General features: G+C 37.3%; 1 long non-coding RNA gene across 1 annotated transcript; it reads right to left on the bottom strand.

The window, feature by feature from the left end:
* Positions 1-16,024: 16,024 nt before the first annotated feature.
* LOC113281304 lies at positions 16,025-21,027 on the bottom strand. Its single transcript, XR_003326011.1, has 3 exons — positions 19,117-21,027; positions 16,744-18,153; positions 16,025-16,520 (listed from the first exon to the last, which is right to left on the bottom strand). It is a non-coding gene; the product is annotated as an uncharacterized LOC113281304 (long non-coding RNA).
* Positions 21,028-25,231: the final 4,204 nt, after the last annotated feature.

Here is a 25,231-nt window from a genome sequence, read left to right as displayed (position 1 = left end):
CACTGAAATAAACAAACATGTATATGGACAAACTCCTTCTTTAAACAATGTATAATATGGTTGTAAATTCCTAACCGGCAATTCACACCTAATAACTATTGATATCACTAAGACCATGATGATCCACTCTAAGCAAATAAAAGCTAAATTCATGTAGGTATAAATGTGAAGAGCGTATCATATATACCATACGTGGAAATTCTCATTTCCCATAAAAATTCATATTGACAACAAAACAGTACAGGTCCTTTCCAAATCGTGGAAAGATCCACAGAATCAACAAAATTATCATAATGCAATTTAAACAAAGCATGGAATGCACTGACAGACAATGCATGAGTTTGTTAAGCATAAACTTTTGTAAAAGCAACAATAATGGTCACAAAATAGTCAAATGTATTCCCAACTTTTTTGATGACAAGCCACGCCTACCTCGAGATCCACGATCCACTAGTTCATCCTTTGGATCGATCGTTGTTAATAACTAACTGTTAATCACACAAGAACTCTAAGAATCTAGCCAAGAGGCTCACACAAGGCTCATAACATAATTCATACAAGTTCCAGTTTTAAGCTAAGTGAACTATCTAATGGTTCTAAGCCCATTATGGTATCTCATTATCTACCTTTAACATAACTAAGAGTCTACGAATCCAATTGGGTTGGTTCTATGGTCCAATAGCTAAGTCTTATGAGTATCCATAACTTTGTAGAAGAAACCAAACCCCAATTCAGACCACAAGAGATCCAAAACATCTAACTAAAAAAACTGACCTAAGCCCAAGTCCACTAAAGTCAACTGACAGTCAATAACGGTCGAACTAACGATCAAGGGTCAACTAACAGTCAACGTCCAAAGTCGGGTCAAAGTCCAGGGTCAAATAGTCAAGGTCTAAAGTCTAAATCGGTCAACTGGTCTGGTCACTGAGTCAAACCTATTCAACTCAGATTGACAAGGTAACTCGACTCAGTCAGGGTAAGCTAGATCAGTCAGCCAACTATCTAGCTGAAAGATATAGGACCTAAGCCAAAGCACAAACTAAGCTCAAACTGAGCAATCACCTCCAAGTCATAGTTTTCAATTCAACTCTACTTCATTAACATTTCAAATCTACCAACTAAAATTTCACATTCATTCTTAAACAACCTTAAATTTCATTTACAAATGAAAACTAAGTTTACCTGCAGTTGCAGTTCCAAGCTTTCGCTCTTTCTGCATTATTCATTACTCTATAACTTCAACAACAACTCATTGGATCACCAACACAAACACACAAAGTATCCATAGCCTCACCACTGAATTGCTCATTTCAATTCCAGCTGCAATAACACAGTATCAACAAATCTCTGCAATAGTCATTCTTTAACAACATCATCTTCATTATAACCAATCCACCTAACACAGCCTGCACCATCCTTGAAATCTGAACTGCAGTTACAACATAACCCTGGTACAAACAACCATTTCATTTAAACCTTAACTCTACCTTGTACAACTCTCACATAATCAACACATTCTCAATTACGCCCCGCAACTTACAATTACAGCCACCAGCAAAGCACAACATCACTACCAGACTTCTCTTGAGAGTCTCATTCCTCCTCATATCCAACTTCTATCAGTTCAACAATAATATCACCAATTTCAACTAACTATAACATCTACTCAACTTCATTAACAACATCATCTTTACAACTACATACTTATCAAAATCCATAACCAAAACTACAATCTCAGTATAACTCCATCATTTGGAATTCAGGTCAACACCACACAAGACACTAATTCATAACAATGTTCATCTATACACACACCCCCTGCAGCATACAACACCACCGCAGTTAACTCAGCTCAAACACTATCTATCTCATAACCATTTCAATTCATAATTCATTAATAAACTTATAAACTTGATAACGACTTGAACATATTTACTAATAAGAACAATTACCTTCTTAATAGCAGAAACAAACCATAGTTCTTCATCAGCTTCATAACCATCATCTTCACATCATATCAGTAAAACCCAACCTTTAACTCTTGTTATTTTACTCAATTATTTCATCATCAACCCACAGAAACCCTAATTGATTCTTAATTAAACTTCTTCTCTGTAATCAATCACCAAATTGAATACCAAATTCTTCATCAACCCATCTTACAATTCCATCTAACTCTTCTTATTCTTACTCGAATCCAGATCCAAAACAAAATACCGAAACCCTAACTATTTGATGCATCCTCGATTCAACTTCAGAACAACTCCCAACATCTAATTAAATTCACCCCGTTTCTCAAACGACTAAACCCACTTCTAATCATCTCTCCGTAGCATCAAATTCACTTTCTAAATCTCCTCAGAGCTCTTCTCATGAAACCCTAACTCACCGATTCACCACCGGATCATCTTCAGAACTTCAATTAAACACTAACCCAATTATTCTTCATCCACCAACAACTCAATTAACTTATCAATTCCATATGAATCCAAAGATCAATCCTCAAACCCAAACTCTGCTTCATAAAACATCAACACCACTTTCAAATCTTTATCAACACCAGCAGAAACTTATACTGCATCTGATCTTCATCATATATTGATTCTCTCCATCAAATCCTCTAGCTTTACTCTCAGAAATTCGCAGAAGAAGAAGAACAAAGAAGAAGAAAAGAAACAGATGAAAGAGAAGAAGAATGAAGAAGAAGAATGAATCTTCTCGGGGAGGTGAAGATAAGGCCGACCAAGATTATTAAAGGAAACCAAGAATCTGATAAGGGAAGCCACAACGTGTCCTTGTCGCATCAAAAGCGTTTTTTCGTAAATGGCGATTTTATCCTTCATATTGTCTTGATGTTTTCTTCTTCATCTGATATATGATTCACACTTTCGAGTAGTCCATTTCGCTTAACTTTTCGAGATCTAACCGATGGTACTAGTTTCGTATCTAAATCTTTGTTAGATTAGTTCCTATTAATTATCTTTCGTGGTAAACTAATCGAGTTATTATCGGCTAATTCGACAATTGACCGGTCTAATAGCGTTGATGAGCTGGGGGGTCTTTACATGGATAAGAAGCTACAAAGTTTTATTTATTTTGTAATCCATATGTATTGATAGTTTTGTCACTAAAATTGACAAAGGGGGAGATTGTTAGAGCATTGCTCGGTCGAACTCGCATGCGTTGCTATATCAAGCATGTTTGTCAATATTAGTGATCGAAACTATATGTCTTGATTTCTAGTATACTTACGACTAAGTCTCGGTCTAGGATAGTTAGTAATAGTTGAGATCCAGACTCCATGGCGACTATCTTGCAAAGACGAATAACTACTCAAGGAACCGGTTGAACTTCATCCGACTAAAAGGTATGTGGAGACTTGAACTCATCTGGTCACTCAAAAGTATATCTACTTTATCTCCTATTCTTGAGACAATAGTCGTATAAGTATGATAGTTTTCATACATACACATTTGCTATTTCGAGCCGAGTTTACTCGCTTATCTTTTTCTCGAGATACGTGTTGGTAACCTTTTGCTTTAACCATCTTCATCTTTACCCGTGAAGAAATTCATGATGACGTTTCAATCTTGAAAATAGCTTTGATGATGATAGTCGATTCTTTATGTCTAACGACTGTTATAACATTATAGAAGAATGTTTCAATGATTGAAATGTAGAGTGAGAATATGTAACCACCTATGGATGTAAGCATTTAGTGTGTTCGCACATTTGTGTATAAATTCATGTGCCGGAAACCAAGTGCGTGCATATGTGTGCATGCGGTATTGGTTAAGGAGACAGGTTGGGTATGCGTACCCGTACGCATACTAGCGGAAGTTCACGTCCGTGAAATTCTGCTGCGTTTGAAGTTTACAAACTCAAAAACCAGTCACCTTAGGTACGTGTACTGGCGGAACTTTTCACCGGAAAAAGTCTGCTGAGTTTGGAAACTAAAATCAACTCAAAATCCGGTAGCCTAGGTACGCATACCCGTACGCGTACCCAAGCTGGTTATTTCTCAAATCGGTAGTTCATGGACTTAAAGCAATAAATTATAAGGAATGCAATCTTTGCAAACCATGGGTATATTGTTCATGAATTGATTCAAATGAATCAAACCTATTTTGTTTCAATTGTGTCTATGTATAAAGACCTAAGCAATTGAACAACTCTTGAACTAGTTCTTATTAGTCATTTGAACTAGTTATGAGAAAGATGAATACGGTTGATATGAAAGCACTCATATGGATAACCATTGGTCAACCATTTGTGAACCAACCAATGTACACATTTAGGTAGGGTTACTCAAACCTAAATGAATACATTTCGTTTGTGTGTGACAAGCTAAGTTTCGATCTAACGGTTGAAAGAATTATCTTGGATAAATCAGGTTTTTCATCTAAGGGTGAATATTGAATGCTTTGTTTCCAAGGTAACTTGGATTGCAAACCCTGATTTGAAAACTATATAAGGAGAAGTCTAGCAACTGTGCAAAACTAATCCCCACACCTCCTATGTGATACTAGTTGGTTTGCTAGAGTCGATTCTCCTTTAATCCTAGGTTTCTTCTCGAGACCCTGTCGATTAACGACTGAAATACTTCATTGGGATTGTGAAGCCAGACGAAACTACTTCTCTTGTAGTTGAGCGATCTGATCTTGCCATTTTCTATCGTACGAGTTCAATTGGAATAATTGAATTGAGATTATATCTCCGATAGGGCAAGATAAAAAGAAATCACAAACATCTTCGTCTCATCGTTTGTGATTCCACAATATCTAGTTTCGCTACCATACGATTTAGATTATTGTGAGGTGATTGATAATACTAGGCTGTTCTTCGTGAATATAAGTCTGGTTTATCAATTGGTTCTTATTCACCTTGATTTTTATCAAAAGACAGAACAAAATTTTTAGGTTTTTCTGTGTGATACAGATTTGTTTACTAAAGTCTTCGACTTTGGGTCGTAACAACTCTTGGTTGTGGGTGAGATCAGCTAAGGGAATCAAGTGCGTAGTATCCTGCTGGGATCAAAGATGTAAGGAGCGCAACTGTACCTTGAATCAGTGTGAGATTGATTAGGGTCCAACTACAATCCATACCTAAGTTATTTTGTAGTAGGCTAGTGTATGTAGCGGCTTAATACAATGTGGTATTCAATCTGGACTAGGTCCCAGGGTTTTTCTGCATTTGCGGTTTCCTCGTTAACAAAACTTCTGGTGTCTGTGTTATTTCTATTTCGCATTATATTTTGTTATATAATTGAAATATCACAGGCTGTGCGTTTGTATCGATCAATTGTGAAATCCAACCTTTGGTTGTTGATTGGAAATTGATTGATCCTTGGACATTGGTCTTTGGTACCGTCCAAGTTTATCCATCTTGTATTTAATCGAGACTCGCAGATTGCTTAAGTAAGATTTAAATCAAGAGATAGAGATATAAGAACTCTTTGATATACTTTTCTATTGATTGAGTCTAACTGTCTAGTTGATTCCCATAAAAGTATATTGGAGTTAGTCCATACATATTGTTAATCAAAATATTGGGTGAGGTTGTTAGACCCCCGCTTTTTCACTTCACTTGAGGTTAGTGATATTTGACTTGAACTGTTTCATTTCCTAACGTATCTTTCAAGTTGTGCATATTGAAAACATAATTGCGAAGCATATTTGAACTCTAGATATACATAGAATTAAGGAATACAATACGAGGTTTATTTCTTAAGCATTAAACTTTGTAGATAGGACATCGCCATAATCATTTGAATGCTATTGTGATTATGTATGGGTATGAGGTGAGGATTTCATCCTAGGGAATAATGTTTACATGTGTTCTAAGGAAGTAAGTTCATATACTTGTTTGTGAACCGAAAAATAAATTGCCAGGTGTTATTGGTTTTGTTATTCATTGCATATCTTATGAACAACCAATATGTGTGATTGAGTATAACCGCTCACAACTTGTTTGTGTTCTTGGTAGAACTATTCACAAAGGCCTGACTTATGTATTGGTATGACTTTTATTAGTGAACCCGATCTTAAGTAATCACCTGAGATGGTATGATCGGGTTTGTGTTTTGTCTGACCAAATATGGGAAAGGGAAATTGATCCTAGTAAGAGGTGCAGTACATCACAAAGGGGAACCGATCCTTGTACGGGGTGCAACAAGGTTTATAGCAGAAAGGGGAACGATCCTATGGACATGTGAAACACGTTTTTAGGCAAAGGGGAACCGATCCTATGGACATGTGCAACACATATAAGTTATATACCATATATATGTGGGTAACCGATCCTAGTACCTAGTCAATCAAATTTTGGAAAGCTGGTGTGACTATGCACAGTACTCACATGGAGGTAGAACCGAAACTTGTTTTAGTATAATCGTTAAACCCATGATTGTGATTGAATGTTGGTTTGATCAATCACATAGTTCTTGAAAGTCAGATGAACCAATTCTAAACTTGTTTGGAAGTGTGGCAAATCGGTTTCAAGGTTGTAAGTGTGAAATAGAACTTACAAATTAAGGATGTTGACATACTTTGAACATGTGTTGTGAATCTTTATTTCTTTAATTGTTCAAAGATATTCCTTAACGGCTAAGGGAAGAGAATCTCAGGATCGAAACATAAGTAAGTTAAGAATCTTTTAATTAAGGTTATTAATTTCATTTTATAGGGAAATTCCAGAATTAGTAATGTGCATTTACTAGTTAGATTTTCCAAGAGATTTCAATCATTATTTTTGGACAGAGCATTTCCAGGAATTATGAAAACCGAATTTCTGCTTTAATGAATATCTTGAGAATATTTTCGGTTTTAGAAATTCCTTGGTGTCCAAACTTTCTTGTCTATAAATACTTGAAGTTTGCCTTTCTAGCAAACTAATCCTTCGTAAGAACATACTTCCTCTTTTGTTGTTGTTACTGGTGTAGCCGCCTATTCGGAGAGGAGAGTAACCTAATTAGGCGAAATCTATTACGACCGCTCAGTTTAAATTCTTCTTTGGGATGTAGAAGCTATAGCGTGTACCGTTGGTGGGAACCTAGATAATTGCGGTTTATATTTTGTTTTCGATTGATTTGATTGAATAACGGTGGTTGAAATCTGATTGCACCTAGTTTGTTTATTCTTGAGAATCTTCTCTTCTGATATAAGATTCACTCAAACTAGTTCAAAGTTTCGACAGGGATCTTTAGACTGTTGTGAGTTCTAAAGACGATCTTGTGATAATCCATTGTTAACAGACTCCGTTCTGTGCGTGATTGATCACAAGAGATTCAAGTGATTGTGTGCAGGTTTTTATTGAAGATTTAAGAAGATTTGAAGACAAAGAAGATATTGAAGATCTGACTTGGGTTTTATAATCTTTGATGTGCACAATACTTGTTTTGGTAAAAGAGGATCCAATTAATAATCGGTTTATCCTTGTGGTAGATTGGATTAATTAATTGAGCAGATCCGCATCAACACAATTCTTTGGATTAAGATTGTTGTTGGCTTAATCTTAAACGATTACTTCGGTATTGAACATAAGATAGATCTAAGGACCTGTCGAAGGAGTTTATGTTAAGATAAATGGAAGAGCCTTTGTCCGACTCATATAACTTGGTTGAAAGAGTTTATGCCAAACAAATTTGTTGTTCCTTTACTGTTTGGAATATGAACCAAAGGAATTGTTCCAAGTACGTGACTTATTTATAAGTTGGAAGCGTGGGAATACAGACGGAACTAGGTGAACTATAGGTTTAGTTGCTTGGTCTCAACTATACGAAGTTGGTGTAATTTTGTGTAGCGGCTTAATCCTGAGAGTATTCAATTCTGTACAAGGTCCCGGGGTTTTTCTGCATTTGCGGTTTCCTTGTTAACAAAATCTTGTTGTGTCATTTACTTTATATTTCCGCATTATAATTGTTTTATTATAATTAAAGTAAATTACACAAACGTTAATTCCTATTTACTTGATAAGCAATCCTATTGTGTTTGGTTAAGTCCAAACCTTTGCATCAAGTAAACATACTTCGTTGTTGTATTGTCTCGATCTCGTATCCATAGACGACCACACGAAGTGTGAACCGATTAGTTGTATTGTCTCAACTCAGTCCATAGACAATCACTTTCGGAGAAAGGACTTATAGGTAGGAATTTTTTTTAGCTTGAGGTATATTTGGGTACCCTTACCTTTTCAATTGGTATCAGAGCAGAAAAACACGAAAAGATCTAACAATCTGTGTTTGGTGCGATCCAACCTATAAGAATGAACTCGAGTTCTCATGAATCGACTTTAATTAACATACCGCCAAGATTTGACGGAACAAACTATCTATGGTGGAAATCTGCTATGAGATCTTTTCTTCAATCACGAGACCTTAATACTTGGCTATTAGTCGTCGATAGTTATATTCGTCCAAAGATAGAACTGAGTTTAAACGCTTAGTAGAGTTTTCGAACGAAGAAAAGGCCCTTTCAAAGCAGAATTCAGATGGTTTGCATGCTACTATTCATGCTGTAAGTCGTGATTTACAACATCATGTGTCAACATGTCAAACTTCGAAAGAAGCTTGGGATAATCTTCAGATCGTATTCGAAGGAAATTCGTCAGAGAAAGAAGCTAGACTTCAAACTCTCACCTCCTAGTGGGAATACCTTCGAATGGATGACAACGACACTTTTGAAGAGTTTCACATTAAATTCTCTGAGATAATTAATGCTTCTTTCTCGTTAGGAAAGACTATTTATGAAAAGATATAGTATGCAAGATTCTCAGATCGTTGCCATCTGGATACGATTATAAGAAGCATGCAATCATAGAAGCAAACAATCTTTCAACTCTCTCACGAAGCACACTCGTTGGTAAGTCAAAGATCTTTGATCATGAATCACAGTCTATTCAAAGTAAAGGAATCGCTTTTAAAGCAAGAATTCTGAAAGCCACAATGGAAAGGAATAGACAGTTGGATGATTCATATGAACTGATTGCAGAAAATTCTGATGATGAAATTGAACAATCATTGTCATTAATTACTAGACATTTTCGAGATATCTTGAAGAAAAGAAACAAGAGATTCGTTAAGGATACTTATCGATCTTCTCGACCACATGATCGAGTTCCTGTCAAAAAGGATCATGAAGAAGATGATGAATATCAGCCGCAATGCTTCAAGTGTAAAGGGTTTGGTCATATTGCTAAAGACCGTCCCAATCTTAAGAAATACACTAGAAGCAAGGCATTGGCTGTGACTCTTGATGAGACCTCTGATTCATACGATTTTGAAAAAGAGGAAACAACTAACATTGCATTAGTTGTCAATCTTATTTCTTCCTCCTCCATTAGTGATTTACCCATTTTAAGAATGGACATGTCTTCCGATGTTATTAAATCACCCAATGGTAAAGGGAAAATAAGACAAGATGCAAAAACTGTCTCAAAAACAGAATTGCTAAAAGTTGCATATGCAATTCCAGTCAATCCCAATATACTTTGTTAGTTCGAAATTACAAAAGAAGATCTTTTCATACTGTACTAGATCAAGAACACTCTGGTTTTTCAAAATCCCATAATGAGAGAAAATCTCATACTAATGTCACTTGATCGGTATTAGAATTCTTTCCTCACCACGTGTGCCAAATCTTTGAGTGAGGAAGAAGAAAAATCAAGGCACTTTTGTGTAGATTATGGAAATAATATCTAGTATTTGAAGATATTTGATATATTCTTATTTTTAGGAATATTATATTTTTGGTAGTATGAAAAATAAAAAAAGATTCTTCTCGTATTTTGATCATTCCTTGTCCGAACTATGGGTCTGGATCAAATGGTTTCTCTGGAGAAGATGCAAGATCAGAAAGATCATCTTAAAACTAAGTCCGGATTATCTCTTGATATTAAGGGTAAAATCAGAAAGGAAGATTGGCTTAGCAAGAAGGAAAGAGAGAAAACTCTGAAGAAAGATCAGTGTATTGAGGCATTGACACACTTTTGTGTTCAATCAAAGACATACTTACATGCTCTTGCAGAATCCTTCACAAAAATTTCTCACCTGCAAGAGATTCTTGTCAAGCAACAAGGTTTTCTACTTGAAGAAATTCAAAAGCTGAAGAGTAGTAATCCACCTTCATTCAGCTCTGGCATGAAGGACTAGGTTGCAAGGAAAATAGACATCAATTTTTGATTTCTTTCATTGATTGCATTGGTCTATTAATGAATAAAACTATTATGAATAAAATTATTTGATAGGTGGGAGTTTCTTTTGAAGCTATGCCGAAGCACTCTCCCCACACTCGTTACCTCATTACCGGTCAATTTGTGCTTGTTAGTGCACAATTCATTCAAGAACTTTGCATAACGAGGAAACTTCCTTATCGCCTCAATTAATGGAATGTTCACTTCGATCTTCTTGCAGATTTCCCAAATCTCTTTGTCCAACGTCTCCTTCTTATACTTTACAAACCTGCTAGGAAAAGGTGGAGGAGTAGCATAAGTAGAAACAAGAGGTATAGAGTAAGAATTTGTTACTGAGTCATCCTTAGGGACTTCTTCGTCCACTTCTTTCTCTAAATCACGTTCATGGGCCTCCGGTGATGTTACCGCTTTCTCTACTTGTTTCCCACTTCGCAACTCAATAGCATTGACAGTCTCATTATGATTTAATGGTTGCGAAGGAAGTTTTCCAACTGCTTGTGCTTCCAATTGGTTCACGGTAGTAGGTAGTTGACCCATTTGTGTACGGATGTCCTTCATATCCATCTTTGACTTTTGCTTATCTTGCGCCCATTGTGTTGAGAATGAGATTCAACTTGTTATCTATACTCATGCCTTGAGCTTCTTGTTGCAGCCTTTGCATGAATTGCTATCCTCCTTGTTGATTGAAAGTAGGATTTGATGCAGCTTGCTATTTGGCGTAGCTGAAGTTAGGATGATCACGCCAACCCGGATTATATGTGCTAGAATATGGGTCATATCTTGGCCTTTGCTGATTTTGGTACATAACACTTGCTTGCTCAACTTCTTCGGTGTATGATGGTATTACAGCCGCTTTTATTTGTTGCATCATCCTCTCCATGTTACCAATTCTAAGTTCCATATGTGAAGAATCACCAACTTCATTCACTTTCCTTACCATTGGTTCATCTCAAGTGTAGAATTGTTGAGTGTTTGCAGCCATAATTTCTAACAAGCTTGTAGCTTCAGCAATGGTTTTGTTAGTGAGTGCACCACCGCTTGCGGCATCGATCAAATTTCTATGATAAGAAAGCAACCCCTCGTAGAAATATTGAATCACAAGTTGATCGTTGATTTGGTGGTGTGGACAGCTAGATAAAAGCTTCTTGTAGCACTCCCAATACTCATAGAGAGTCTCCCACGATACTTATCTAATACCACAAATCTCCTTGCGAATCACAATTGCTTTTGATGCCGGAAAATGCTTCTCAAGGAACAACTTCTTCATCCTATTCTAGAGCTGGCAAACGGGCGGGCCGGGGCTGGCTTGTTACGGGTTAACGGGTTCGGGTTAACACGTGTCAAAACCCGCGGGTTGATATTCTTCACGGGTGGCCATTTCATCAACCCGCACCCGTAACGGGTTGAACCTGCGGGTTCACGGGTTAGCTGGTTTCTGCTTAGTTTCCTCTGATTTCTGGATTATTTCCGACCACATTCAGGCCATCAAAAACTCCTCTGCAACCTAACATTCATCTAATTCATTTGACATTTCCATTCAATTCAATCAACAGATTACAGATTTAACAGTCAGTGACTAGGTGTCGCACTTATGCCTTTTCATAGATGAGGCAACTGGCCATTCTTTGCAGATAAAATCATTTTCCCTATGTCCTGAGAATGACGCTCACGACACTTATGCCTTTTCATAGATGAGGTTCCACCTTTCTGGCTATCATATTTATATCCCACTTTACAAGCCTTGCACACTCCCTTCTTTGATCCATCTTTATATTTATGAGACCAAAATATTCCCAAACATCAGATGTAAGTTTATGTTCCTTTTCACCTGAAACTGGTGCAGGTGCACAATCAACAGTTGTAGAGCCATCCAAAGGATCTACCATCTCAACATCATCATCCTCACCGTCACTACTCATAACATCGTTATAATGAGTTTGTTCTTGTACACTTGACATCCTGGAATCTGGATGGAGCCACAAAGAATAGGTCAAAGACACAAAAATCAGTACATTATTTACTAGTTACTATCATGGTTAAATAACAAAACACTCACAGAATTCAAACCAATAAAGGAAAATAACTTGGAAAAGAAAAGAAAACAAAATCCATCAGATTGTTACTACTTTCTACTATCATGGTTCATGGACTAACATCAACAATTGACTTGCAAAATGACTTGCTGAAGACCATAAATCGTAAGTGCCATTTAAAAATCAGAGTCAGAAAGTGCTGGTAATATAGATAAGTTCATAAAGTCTAACGAAACTCCTTGGATACTACAACAGAAAAGAAAAGGTGAAGGCAGAGTAAAGTTCTTGTAAACAACAATGTCTAGTTTCACTTTTGTGAGATGCCAAAGAAAATTAAAGACAGTATAAATATCGATTCATAAAATATAAAACTGGGTCTCAAACGAGCGCAACTATATATGTTTTTCAGGTGTGCTCAAATAATATGGATCACTATAAGGCTTCAATTGCACATCACAAATGATTCTTTCAACTCAAAAGGTCCCCATCAGTTCACCTAGGAGACTCTCTATGTCTGTTAATACGATATAATGACAAGAAATAAGTTTACCCCCTTTATAATGAAACAGATCTTTAAGATCATTGACGAGTTGAGTCTATGATACAATCATATGATTCATATCCACAAGTAAAGCAGAAAAGCCGTGAACTCTTTCGTTTGAACTTGCATGTTGTGGTCCAAGGACAAGATATTGAAGACGTAATCTCATCTTGGCAGCAAGAACAACTGATTCTTCAAATTGTTACTACTGTCTACTATCATGGTTCATGGACTAACATCAGCAATTGACTTGCAAAATGACTCAATCATCAACTTTGGTCATTGATTGAGCAGTGAAAGTTTGAAACATAACCAATCTAGAGAAATTATCAGACATGACATGAATTACATAAACACAGTACACAGAAGAACTAAAGAAGATAGGATTAGAAGATTACCTGTCCTCAACTCTGAATCTTCCACAACAAGATGAAGAATTAGCAGAGATTATTAACAAAACCCCAATTCGAAAATCTGAAAAAACTCAAACTAATCGAATCACTATTTGCAGAAGTTAAGATGGAGAAGAAGACTCGTTGTTTTGAAGATTAAAATCAATTAGAAATCACATTTCGTCACTTACCCAGGAGTTCGGTCAGGTGATTGCCACTGCGGACGGAGAAGAAGAAAGAAATCAAGCAGAGATTCAGAGAAGATAACGTTGCTAGGGTCTTTTTCTTTTATGTTTTATTTATGCTCAGAGCCTCAGACTCAGACACGCATAAAAACTGATAGGGACACGCGGCATAAATGGATTGCAGGTATACGGGTTATATCCGCGGATTTACGGGACGGGTTTATCCGTTCTCACACAAGCTGGCGTTTCTCCAACCCTAACCCGGCTTGTTAATACAACCAGCCAAGCCGGGTACGGGTTTTCACGGGCCGGGTCGGATTTATCCGCGGGTTTTGGCTGGTTTGCCAGCTCTATCCCATTCCATGTGGTTATGCTTCCAGAAGGTAAGCAAAAGAACCACTCTCCTGCAGCATCTATAAGGGAGAAAGGAAAATTTGTCTGTTAGAGCATTGCCCGGTCGAACTCGCATGCGTTGCTATCTCAAGCATGTTTGTCAATGTTAGTGATCAAAACTATAAGTCTTTATTTCTAGCCTATATAGCTAAAGGTCTCGGACTAGGATAGAAAGTGTAGTTGATCTCAAGACTCCATGGCAATCATCATACAAGACGAAGGACTACTCAAGGAACTAGTGGATCTTCATCGACTAAAAGGTATGTGGAGACTTGAACTTATTTGTCACTCAAAAGTCTATTTACTCTATCTCCTACTCTTGAGACAAAAGTCGTTTTGGTATAGACTTTCAGTATACACATTTTCTATCTCGAGCCGAGTTTATCTCGTTTATCTATTTCTCGAAATGTGTGTTGGTAAGCTTTCGCTTTCGCAAAATTCATCTTTTCCTAGTGACAAAAGTCATGTAATGTTTCAATCACTTTGGAAATTGCTCTGACGAAAAATGGTCTGTGAATAATGGCTATATAACGTTCTTTGAGAATGTTTCAAATGATTGAAATGAGAGTTTAGATTACATAACCATTGGTAGGATATAAGCATTGTTGTGGAAACATATATATGTATAAGTCCTTATTCCTTGAACCAAAGTTTGCGAACTTTGTCGATCAAGAGAAATGGAAGTGGCGTGAGCCAATCCGCGAACTGGCGAAGTTCTCAAACCCGAGTATTTCTGCTGGAGTTTGTGTACTCCTTCCATGAGATTAAGTCCGCGAACCCAGTCCGCGAACTTGAGAAGGTTATATCTAAAACCGGTTGTTCTTGAACTAATGTTTAAATAAACTAAGGAATGCTTTTGCAAACCGTGGCTATAAAGTTCATGAACCGATTCGATTGAATCAAACCGATTTTGGTTGTCTTGTGTAGTTACATAAGATTTCCTTGCAATTGAACAACTCTCTAACTAGTTCATTTGAGTCATTTGGACTAGTTATGGTGAAGAAGAATATGGTTGATATGAAAGTGATCATATGGCTAACCAATGGTTAATTATTTTTTTAACCAATAAATGTTAATGTTTGGGTACGGTTCATAAACCCAAAATTGGACATTTCATTTGTGTGTAACAAGCTAAGTTTTCGATCCAATGGTTGAGAAATATTAGCTTGAATCTAACGGTGGATATTGAATGCTTTGTTACCAAGCTAACATTGATTGCAAACCCTGATTTGAAAGACTATATAAGGGAGAACTCTAGCAACTGAGAAACCTAATCCCCACACATTATGTGCGATACTAGTTGTGCTAATCTAGAGTCGATTCTCCTTTAACCTTTGGTTTCTTCTTCTAAACCAGGTTAACGACTTAAAGAATTCATTGGGATTGTGAAGCCAGACAGATACTACTTTTATCGTAGTTGTGTGATCTGATCTTGTTGTTTCTATCGTTACGAGTACAATTGAAATAATTGGCTCGAGATTTTATATCTCCGATAGGAAAGATAGAAAAAAGTCACAAACATCTTCGTCTCATCGTTTGTGATTCCGCAATATCTTTTTTTGCTGCGTCGATTAAGATTATTGTGAGGTGATCAATAATACTAGGCTGTTCTTCGGGAATATAAGTCCGGGTTTTTGATTGGTTCCTGTTCACCTTGATTTATCAAAAGATGGAACAAAACTCGTAGATATATTCGTGGGAGACGGATTTATCTATTACCATAGACTTTTCTGTGTGATACATATTTGTTTATTAAAGTCTTCGACTTTGGGTCGTAGCAACTCTTAGTTGTGGGTGAGATCAGCTAAGGGAATCAAGTACGTAGCATCCTGCTGGGATCAGAGGCGTAGGAGCATAACTGTACCTTGGATCAGTGTGAGATTTATTGGGGTTCAACTACAGTCCAGACCGAAGTTAGTTTGGAGTAGGCTAGTGTCTGTAGCGGCTTAATACAGTGTGTGTTCAATCTGGACTAGGTCCCGGGGTTTTTCTGCATTTGCAGTTTCCTTGTTAACAAAATTCTGGTTTTTGTGTTATTTCTATTCCTCATTATTTTTGTTTATATATTTGAAATATCACAGGTTGTGTGTTGTTCAATCAATTAGAATATCCGACCTTTTGGTTGTTGATTTAAATAGATTGACACTTGGATATTGGTCTTTGGTACCATCCAAGTTATCTCTCTTTGATAAAGACTCGCAGATTTCTATTTGCTTTAGTAAAGATCAAATCGAGAGATTGAGATATAAACTCTTTGATATACTTTTCTCTAGATTTAGTCTGACTGTCTAGTTGATTCTCTATAAAGTATATTGGAGTTTGTCCATACAGATTGCTAATCGAATTGTTGGGTGTGGTTGTTGTACCCCCGCTTTTTCACTGTCACCATAGCCATATCGGCATCTGCAGTTGCTTGCTTCAAGCTAGTCACAACATGATGGAATTGTTGTAAGTGACGATTAGGACCCTCTCCCGATAAACCTCTGAAATTGGGAAGCAAGTGAATCAATTGTGGCTTCAACTCAATAGTTCCATTCAGCTGAATACATAAAGGTTGTTGGTCAATGTTTGGAGAAGTGAGCTCCTTGAGTGTTCTTGGAGCAGGTGGTCGACCTCCCATTGTGTTGTCTTCCTCTTTGTCCGAGTCCGAGAGTTCACTTGGTGTAGAACTAGGAGGAAGTGGAGTATTCACTGCTCGAATCAAGTCTTTTAGCAAAGTGCCCGAACGAAGACGTATACCAATTGGACTTGGTCTGCCCTCTCCACGAATTCACCAAAGGAATAGTACCTGAAAGATTCTAAGAGATTGAATAAGTAAACTGAAATTGAAAATAAATGCAAGAATATAAACTAAGAATAAAAATAACAACTAAACTTGCCACTGCCTCCCCAGCAGCGGTGCCAATTTTGACGAGGTGTCAACTCTCCTTCTTAGACTTTGCAAACCTGCTAGGAAAAGGTGGAGGAGTAGCATAAGTAGAAACAAGAGGTTTAGAGTAAGAATTTATTACCGAATCATCCTTAGGGACTGCTTCATCCACTTCTTTCTCTAAATCACGTTCACGGGCCTCCGGTGATGTTACCGGTTTCTCTACTTGTTTCCCACTTCGCAACTCAATAGCATTGACAGTCTCCTTATTATTTAATGGTTGCGAAGGAAGTTTTCCAGCTGCTTGTGCTTCCAATTTGCTCATGGTAGTAGCTAGTTGACCCTGTACGGATGTCCTTCATATCCATCTTTGCCTTTTGCTTATCTTGCGCCATTGTGTTGAGAATGAGATTCAACTTGTCATCTATACTCATGCCTTGAGCTTCTTGTTACATCCTTTGCATGAATTGGTACCCTCCTTGTTCATTGAAAGTAGGATTTGTTGCAGCTTGCTTGTTGGTGTAGCTGAAATTAGGATGATCACACCAACCCGGATTATATGTGCTGGAATATGGCTTGGCCTTTGCTGATTTTGGTACATAGCACTTGTTTGCTCAACTTCTTCGGTGTATGATGGTAGTACAGCCGCTGCTATTTGTTGCATCATCCTCTCCATGTTACCCATTCTAAGTTCCATATGTGAAGAATCACCAACTTCATTCACTTTCCTTACCATTGGTTCATCTCGAGTGTAGAATTGTTGAGTGTTTGCAGCCATGTTTTCTAACAAGCTTGTAGCGTCAGCAATGGTTTTGTTGGTGAGTGCACCACCACTTGCGGCATCGATCAAATTTCTACCAGTAGAAAGCAACCCCTTATAGAAATATTGAATCACAAGTTGATCGTTGATTTGGTGCTGTGGACAGCTAGCTAAAAGTTTCTTGTAGCGCTCCTAATACTCATAGAGAGTCTCCCCCGATACTTGTATAATACCACAAATCTCCTTGCGAATCACAGCTGCTTTTGATGCCGGAAAATACTTCTCAAGGAACAACTTCTTCATTCCATTCCATGTGGTTATGCTTCCAGAGGGTAAGCAAAAGAACCACTCTCATGCATCATTTATAAAGGAGAAAGGAAAAATTGTCATCATAGTCATATCGGCATCTGCAGTTGCTTCCTTCAAGCTAGTCACAACATGATGGAATTGCTGTAAGTGACGATTAGGATCCTCTCCCGATAAACCTCTGAATTTGGGCAGCAAGTGAATCAATTGCGGCTTCAACTCAATAGTTCCATTCAGCTGAATACATAAAGGTTGCTGGTCAATGTTTGGAGAAGTGAGCTCCTTGAGTGTTCTTGGAGCAGGTGGTCGACCTCCCATTGTGTTGTCTTCCTCTTTGTCCGAGTCCGAGAATTCACTTGGTGTAGAACTAGGAGGAAGTGGAGTATTCACTGCTCGAATCAAGTCTTTTAGCAAAGTGCCCGAACGAAGACGTATACCAATTGGACTTAGTCTGCCCTCTCCACGCATTCACCAAAGAAATAATGCCTGAAAGATTCTAAGTGATTGAATAAGTAAACTGAAATTGAAAATAAAAGCAAGAATATAAACTAAGAATAAAAATAACAACTAAACTTGCCACTGCCTCCCCGGCAGCGGCGCCAATTTTGACGAGGTTTCAACTCGCAAATAATAATTTCTACTTCTCTTTACACTAGAAAGTAAATATAATGGAAGCAGGATCGTCCCAACAGATGTATGAAGCAAAAGTTGTTATACAAATATTCTTAGCAAAGAAGAATTTGTGATTCAAAAGTTCTGAAAATTGTAAATTTGTATTCAAATATGAGATGAAATTGATTAAGGATTCATTCTCGACCACGGAATATAAACCTAATTGATATATAGCCAAGTTCTTCGCATTATCTCGTTACTAACAACCCTAGGATCATTAGTACGCTCAACTATCCCGTTATTATCCCCTAAACTAACCGGATACGGAAGCGCTCGACTACCGAATTCTACTTGCCAAGTTTCCTAAAAGTACGCTCTCTAGGTGTGACTTAAACAAATGCACTAAGTTTTGTGAGATAAGGTTGCTCCTAGTGATGAATTCAAAAGATTGAATCACCTAATAATGTCAATTTCTACATACGGGTACTTAACAAAGTCCCATCATCAATACCCATATATCGCTACTTGTGTTTATAGTTTCTAGACAATTACGGGTCGAAGAAATTCTAAACTAGCAATAGAGGTATGAATCAATCATTCAATTTCGAACTTAAACAATTAACCCATAACTCATAAACAATATTGGCATAGTAGAAATCAAACAATAACGGAAATAATGGCGAAAGAAGAAACAATTTCATATCATTGAGTTCATATTCCGGGCATTAAAATCGCCCCTAATCAAAAGATAGTTTAGCTACTCATAATAAACATTGTTCTCAAAAATAGATATATGGCTTAAAAGATTGTTTAAAAGAAAGAAGTTTAGATTAAAACCAAAACAGCAACCAGAGTTGTTGTTGTAGCTTTCACCGAACTTTTCTCCAGCACTTCAGGGGCGTCAAAAGGGTGATATCCAGGGTAGGGTTTCTGCTGCTTTCGCGGCTTCTTATATCCTTTTCTGCTCCTGCAAAGTCGTGACCTTCTCTTGACTGACTTATCGGCATACACAAATACTAAAATGGCCCCAATCATATCCATTCATCTCTGTCAACCAACTGCAACAGCACCACTTGGTAGCAGTTTTCACGGACCCAAGCTCTATCCAATGCCGAGACTGATTAGTACTCAAGTTTCTGTCCTTGTAAGCTTCTAAATCCGGTCCAAGCCAATGCCAAAAATTCACCAGACTACCCTGCACAGCCTCATTCCTTGGTTGCCTGAACTACCCTTTATTTCAAGTTACTACTGCCGTGTCCTCCCAAGCTTCAAACATCTCTCAAAACCACCACAGTGCAAGCCATTACTTCATCCATACAAACCCAGTTCAACTCCAAACCCAGCACACTTGAGCTACAGTTTTGTTTGTTTCGCTCATTGAGACCATTTCAATCCTTGGCAGATGAACATCAAAACCCTTCGAACACAGCTCCCAAATTGGACACCAACAATTGCAGTTCTTTGCCTGATCTTCTACATAAAACCATGACCAAAATCTCACGAACTACAGCTGAAATTTAGCTCAAAAACTTGCAGTATCTCCTCAAAACCGAGCCAGTTCAGTCTGCAAAAATCATCCCACAAGAAACCCTGTGAAACAGTCCAGCAACATCATATTTCAGCTGAAGTTGCGCTCCAAAACTTGAACCAACTAACCATTTATTTCTAACACCATTCACTGCCTGCATCACCAGTAGTCACCATTGTCCTCGCCTCAAGACCATGTACACTGCAACCAGTTGTAGCTGTTCAACTCTTGTAAACACTCACCTGCTTCACTGAATTCATGGCAAGCTGCTGTTGCTAAAGCCATCTCTCGAACATCTGCTGTGTCTGTTGCAGTCAATGTGCTCTCAAAAACCCGTTGCTTCTGCTCATGAACAATCCTCAATTCCACTGACATCTTCACCAAACAGCAACCACATTTCGATACCCAAATCGACCCTGCAAATTGAACTACAACCACCAGAACACAGCTTCAGTTCTTCCCTTTGTAGATGTCTCATAACTCTTGACAGCTAACAACCAATTCTCAGCTTCAAACCTGACCTTAAATCACCACGGATTACAATTTGAACTCAAAACCCTGTAGAACAATCCATCAGTTTGGTTGTAGCAGCAGCCTATTACAGCTGTAATTCAGCTCAAGAACTCGCCATATCTCCTCCGAATCGAACCAATGCATCCTGTAATTTGAGCTACACCCTTCGTCATTCTTGTCAGCAGAAACTACTTGAAATCCTCCTCTTTGTCGCTGATTTCCGTTCACAAATCTGCCCCAATTTCAGACCTCAGCTCCATGATTCAGCCATCGCAACAACAGCTTCAATTCCACCCCATTCATCTGGTTTACGTCTTCAAACAAACCAACAATTCTGCCATCAACCTGAACTCTAACTAGCACACACTCGAACCACTGATTCAAACATCAGTTCGAACTCATTTTAGCCTGTAAGGTCGAGCTTCAAAATATCTTGATGGACCCTGGCAAATACCCATTGTATACTCCCCAAAATCAGACACAACAGCAACAAATTTCCAACTGAATTTCAGCTCAATTTCTTCCCCTTTTCCGGTTCAGAACGCCAGCATATTCATTCCATTCTTCCTTCTTCATCTCAGCTTCAGGTAAGTTGATCCATGGAGAAAAGCTATAACGCCGCTGCTTGGCTAGGTCGACGGTGCGGCAACAACAACCAGATCCCCTTCTGGTGACAGAAGAAATGGGTCTCTATTGAGACCTATGTTTTCTCCTCTTCACCTGCATATGTGTAGTGTCGTGGTGGTGAAATCCACTATCTGTTTATGACCTCTCTGCATTGAATGGGCTCCACATCAGTTATTAAGCCCATTATACATACTTTAAAATGCCTGTCTTGTGAACTAGCCATGCAACTCATGTAAACATAGTGCCTTGTTGATTCCCTTTGTCCGCAGCTTGGAGACTTGCCAGCCCATGATGGCAAGCATTTGTTGGCACGAGCTTTAACTTCTATGCTCCATTCTGACGCTTTTCCTTCCTCGAATTCTTCCACCAACAATATCTGTCTCTTATTTCTCAGATTCACTTCTTCTCTTCAATGTCTCTTCATCACTAAAGTTGTCATACTTTTCAGACAATAATTTGTATCACTAAAAATGACATGCTTTTCAGACAGAGATGAAGAAATAAAATCAAATAATGAGAAATAGTTTCGCCTCCAACAACATTTGCATCTTTTTTCCTTTTAAGTGACGTTCTTCTTCTTTTGTTCCAAATGACTCCAAAGTACCTAAACACTCAAAAGCAAACATAAGATACATAATTTACAAAAAAACTTAGCGAAGAAAGCATAAACAATAGATAAATATTAAGGTGTTTTAGACACCTATCAGTGACTTTTTGATTTAGCAGGATTAAGTTCTAGCCCATGTTGGTAGGTTTTATCAAAAAATCATGAGGGGTTCTGGTAGAAACAATATGTGAAAAAGTCACAATATGTTGAATCGGTTTTGGTTTAGCATAAAAGCATATGTGTTTCGATGGTTTTCAACTCTTGCTTGCAATTGTTAAAACCGGTTTTCAACCTTTCCCTGGTAAAGGTTGAGGGTTGTTGTTATTATCTTGTTTATGCATAAGGATGACAACGTGATGATATTTCGATATCAATTCTCACTGGACGAAGATGCAAACATATTGGAGAAGTGGATGCGAAATTTGAGGTAACAATCTTGTTAGTTAATTATTTTCCTGTTTAAGAAAAGCCTGAGTTTATATTATATATATTTGTTGCTTTTGCTTAACAAAATTTCGGTACAATTGATGTTTATTCCATGATGTGTGTGTGGATGTGTGATTCAATTGGTTCCGGTTAAAAAAAACTATTGTTATCTTGCTTTATTGTGTGGTATCAATTGTTTAGGCTTACAAAAGTTCAGTACAATTGATGTTGTGTGTGATTCAATTGGTTCTGGTTAAGAAAAACTATTGTTATCTTGCTTTTGTATGGTATCAATTGTTTAGGCTTACAAAATTTCGGTGCAATTGCGGTGCTTTTAATGTCTATGTTGTTTCAATTGCATTCGGTTGAGGTGAATAATTATGCAAGTTGATTTATTTTGGTTTGTATGAATTATTTATGGCTTAACGAAATAAAAAGTGTACGGGATGAGTTGTTTAGTCCAACTCGATTCCGGATAAGAGAAACTAAGTTAATTATGATCTTAGTTAGACTTATCGAAGTGAGGTTTCGGTTATTCAAGTCTAATCGAATGCCTTAACAAGAAATGTTAGTTAACTAACCTAGTACTTGTCTTGTTTAAAATTGAAAGGTCTAAGTTTATGGATAATTAGAACCTGATGAGAAAAATAGAGTTTATCTTTATTTTGGTCTTATCAAATTAAGCGGTTGTTTTTGAACAATCGGTTTAGCAAAGGGACTAAAGTGCTTAGTTGATTTTGGTTTACTAAAATAAATTGGAAAAATTGTTTCGGACAATTGTTTCCTAGGTAACATATCAGAACATGATATGTGGAACCCTCGTGTCTAACTCCACGGGTTTGAAAGTCTATTTTGAGATTTGTAAGATTCTTTTCGTGTTGTCCTTATTATTTTTTTGCTTCTTTGTCATTTTTGTGACGAAAAGGGGGAGAAATATATGGAGTAAACAAGTGATACTGGCATTGATTTTATATTTACTGGTATCGCTAAGGAAAAGAACAATGGTGCTTGAACGTTTATCTAACGAAAGAGTGAAAGCACAGACTAAGGGGGAGTAACATGTCATATGAATTGGTATAACAAAGACGTGCGGATTGAATATCTACCAATCTTACTTAGGGGGAGTAATAGCTTTGTTATTATAATGTCAACAACGGCATTTTCAAGGATTGAATGTAAGCAGTTTTATTGTGATGTTGAATCAGGAATCAAGCGGATGTGTAATGAATTCTTGTAATTTGTTTATCCATACGATGTAAGAGTTTTGTCACTAAAATTGACAAAGGGGGAGATTGTTAGAGCATGGATCAGTTGAACCCACCAAGCGTTGGTATGTCAAGTTTGGTTGTCATATTTTAGTGAATCAAAACTCATGTTAAGAGTCGCTTGATTATGTACTAGAGTCAACTTCGTATAGGTTAGCTTGAAAGTACTAGGATATGAGACCTTACAAGTATTGTGAAGTCTTGAAAATGTGAAGAAGCAAGGAGCTACAACGACAACAATCATCCTTCCACTTGAGGTTAGTGATATTTGACTTGAACTGTTTCATTCCCTAACTATCTTTCAAGTTGTGCATATTGAAAACATAACTGTGAAGCATATTTGAACTCTAGATAGACATAGTATAAAGATATACAATACGAAGTTTATTGCTTAACCATTAAACTTTGTAGATAAGACATCGCCGTAATCATTTGAATGCTATTGTGATTATGTATGGGTATGAGGTGAGGATTTCATCCTATAGAACAATGTTTACATGTGTTCTAAGGAAGTAAGTTCATAAACTTGTTTGTGAACCGAAAAAGAAATTGCCAGGTGTTATTGGTTTTGTTATTCATTGCATATCTTATGAACAACCAGTATGTGTGATTGAGTATAACCGCTGAAAACTTGTTTGTGTTCTTGGTAGAACTATCCACAAAGGCCTGACTTATATATTGGTATGAGTTTGATTAGTGAACCGATCTTAGGTAATCACCTGAGATGGTAGGATCGGGTTTGTATTTTGTCTGACCAAATATGATAAAGGGGAACTGATCCTAGTAATAGGTGTAATACATCACAAAGGGGAACCGATCCTTGTATGGGTGTAACAAGGTTTATAACAGAAAGGGGAACTGATCCTATGGACATGTGCAACACGTTTTTAGGCAAAGGGGAACCGATCCTATCGACATGTGCAACACATATAATTTAGATACCATATATATGTGGCGAACCGATCCTAGTACCTAGTCAACCAAATTTTGGAAAGCTAGTGTGACTATGCACAATACTCACATGAAGGTAGAACCGAAACTTGTTTTGGTAGAATCGTTAAACCCATGATTGTGATTGGATGTTGGTTTGATCAATCACATAGTTTTTAAAAGTCAGATGAACCAATTCTAAACTTGTTTGGAAGTGTGGCAAATCGGTTTCAAGGTTGTAAGTGTGAAATAGAACTTACAAAGTAAGGATGTCGACATACTTTGAACATGTGTTGTGAATGTTTATTTCCTTAATTGTTCAAAGATATTCCTTAACGGCTAAGGGAAGAGAATCCCAGGATCGAAACATAAGTAAGTTAAGAATCTTTTAATTAAGGTTATTAATTTCATTTTGTAGGGAAATTCCAGAATTAGTAATGTGCATTTACTAATTAGATTTCCGAGAGATTTCGATCATTATTTTTGGACAGAGCATTTCCAGGAATTATGAAAACCGAATTTGTGCTTTAATGAATATCTTGAGAATATTTTCGGTTTTGGAAATTCCTTGGTGTCCAAACTTCCTTGTCTATAAATACTTGAAGTTTTCCTTTCTAGTAAACTAATCCTTCGTAACAAAAAACTTCCTCTTTTGTTGTTGTTACTGGTGTAGCCGCCTATTCGGAGAGAAGAGTAACCTAATTAGGCGAAATCTCTTACGGCCGCTCAGTTTAAAGTCTTATTTGGGATTGAGAAGCTCTAGCGTGTACCGTTGGTGGGAAACTAGATAATTGCGGTTTATCTTTTGTTTTCGATTGATTTGAATGACTAACGTTGGTTGAAATCTGATTGCACCTAGTTTATTTATTCTTGAGAATCTTATCTTCTGATATAAGATTCACTCAAACTAGTTCAGAGTTTCGACAGGGATCTTTAGACTGTTGTGAGTTCTAAAGACGATCTTGTGATAATCCATTGTTAACATACTCCGTTCTGTGCGTGATTGATCACAAGAGATTCAAGTGATTGTGTGCAGGTTTTTATTGAAGATTTAAG

The sequence above is a fragment of the Papaver somniferum genome, chromosome 5 (genome assembly GCF_003573695.1).
Source record: "Papaver somniferum cultivar HN1 chromosome 5, ASM357369v1, whole genome shotgun sequence".
Lineage (NCBI taxonomy): Eukaryota > Viridiplantae > Streptophyta > Magnoliopsida > Ranunculales > Papaveraceae > Papaver > Papaver somniferum.
This window is presented reverse-complemented; position numbering and strand designations above follow the sequence as displayed.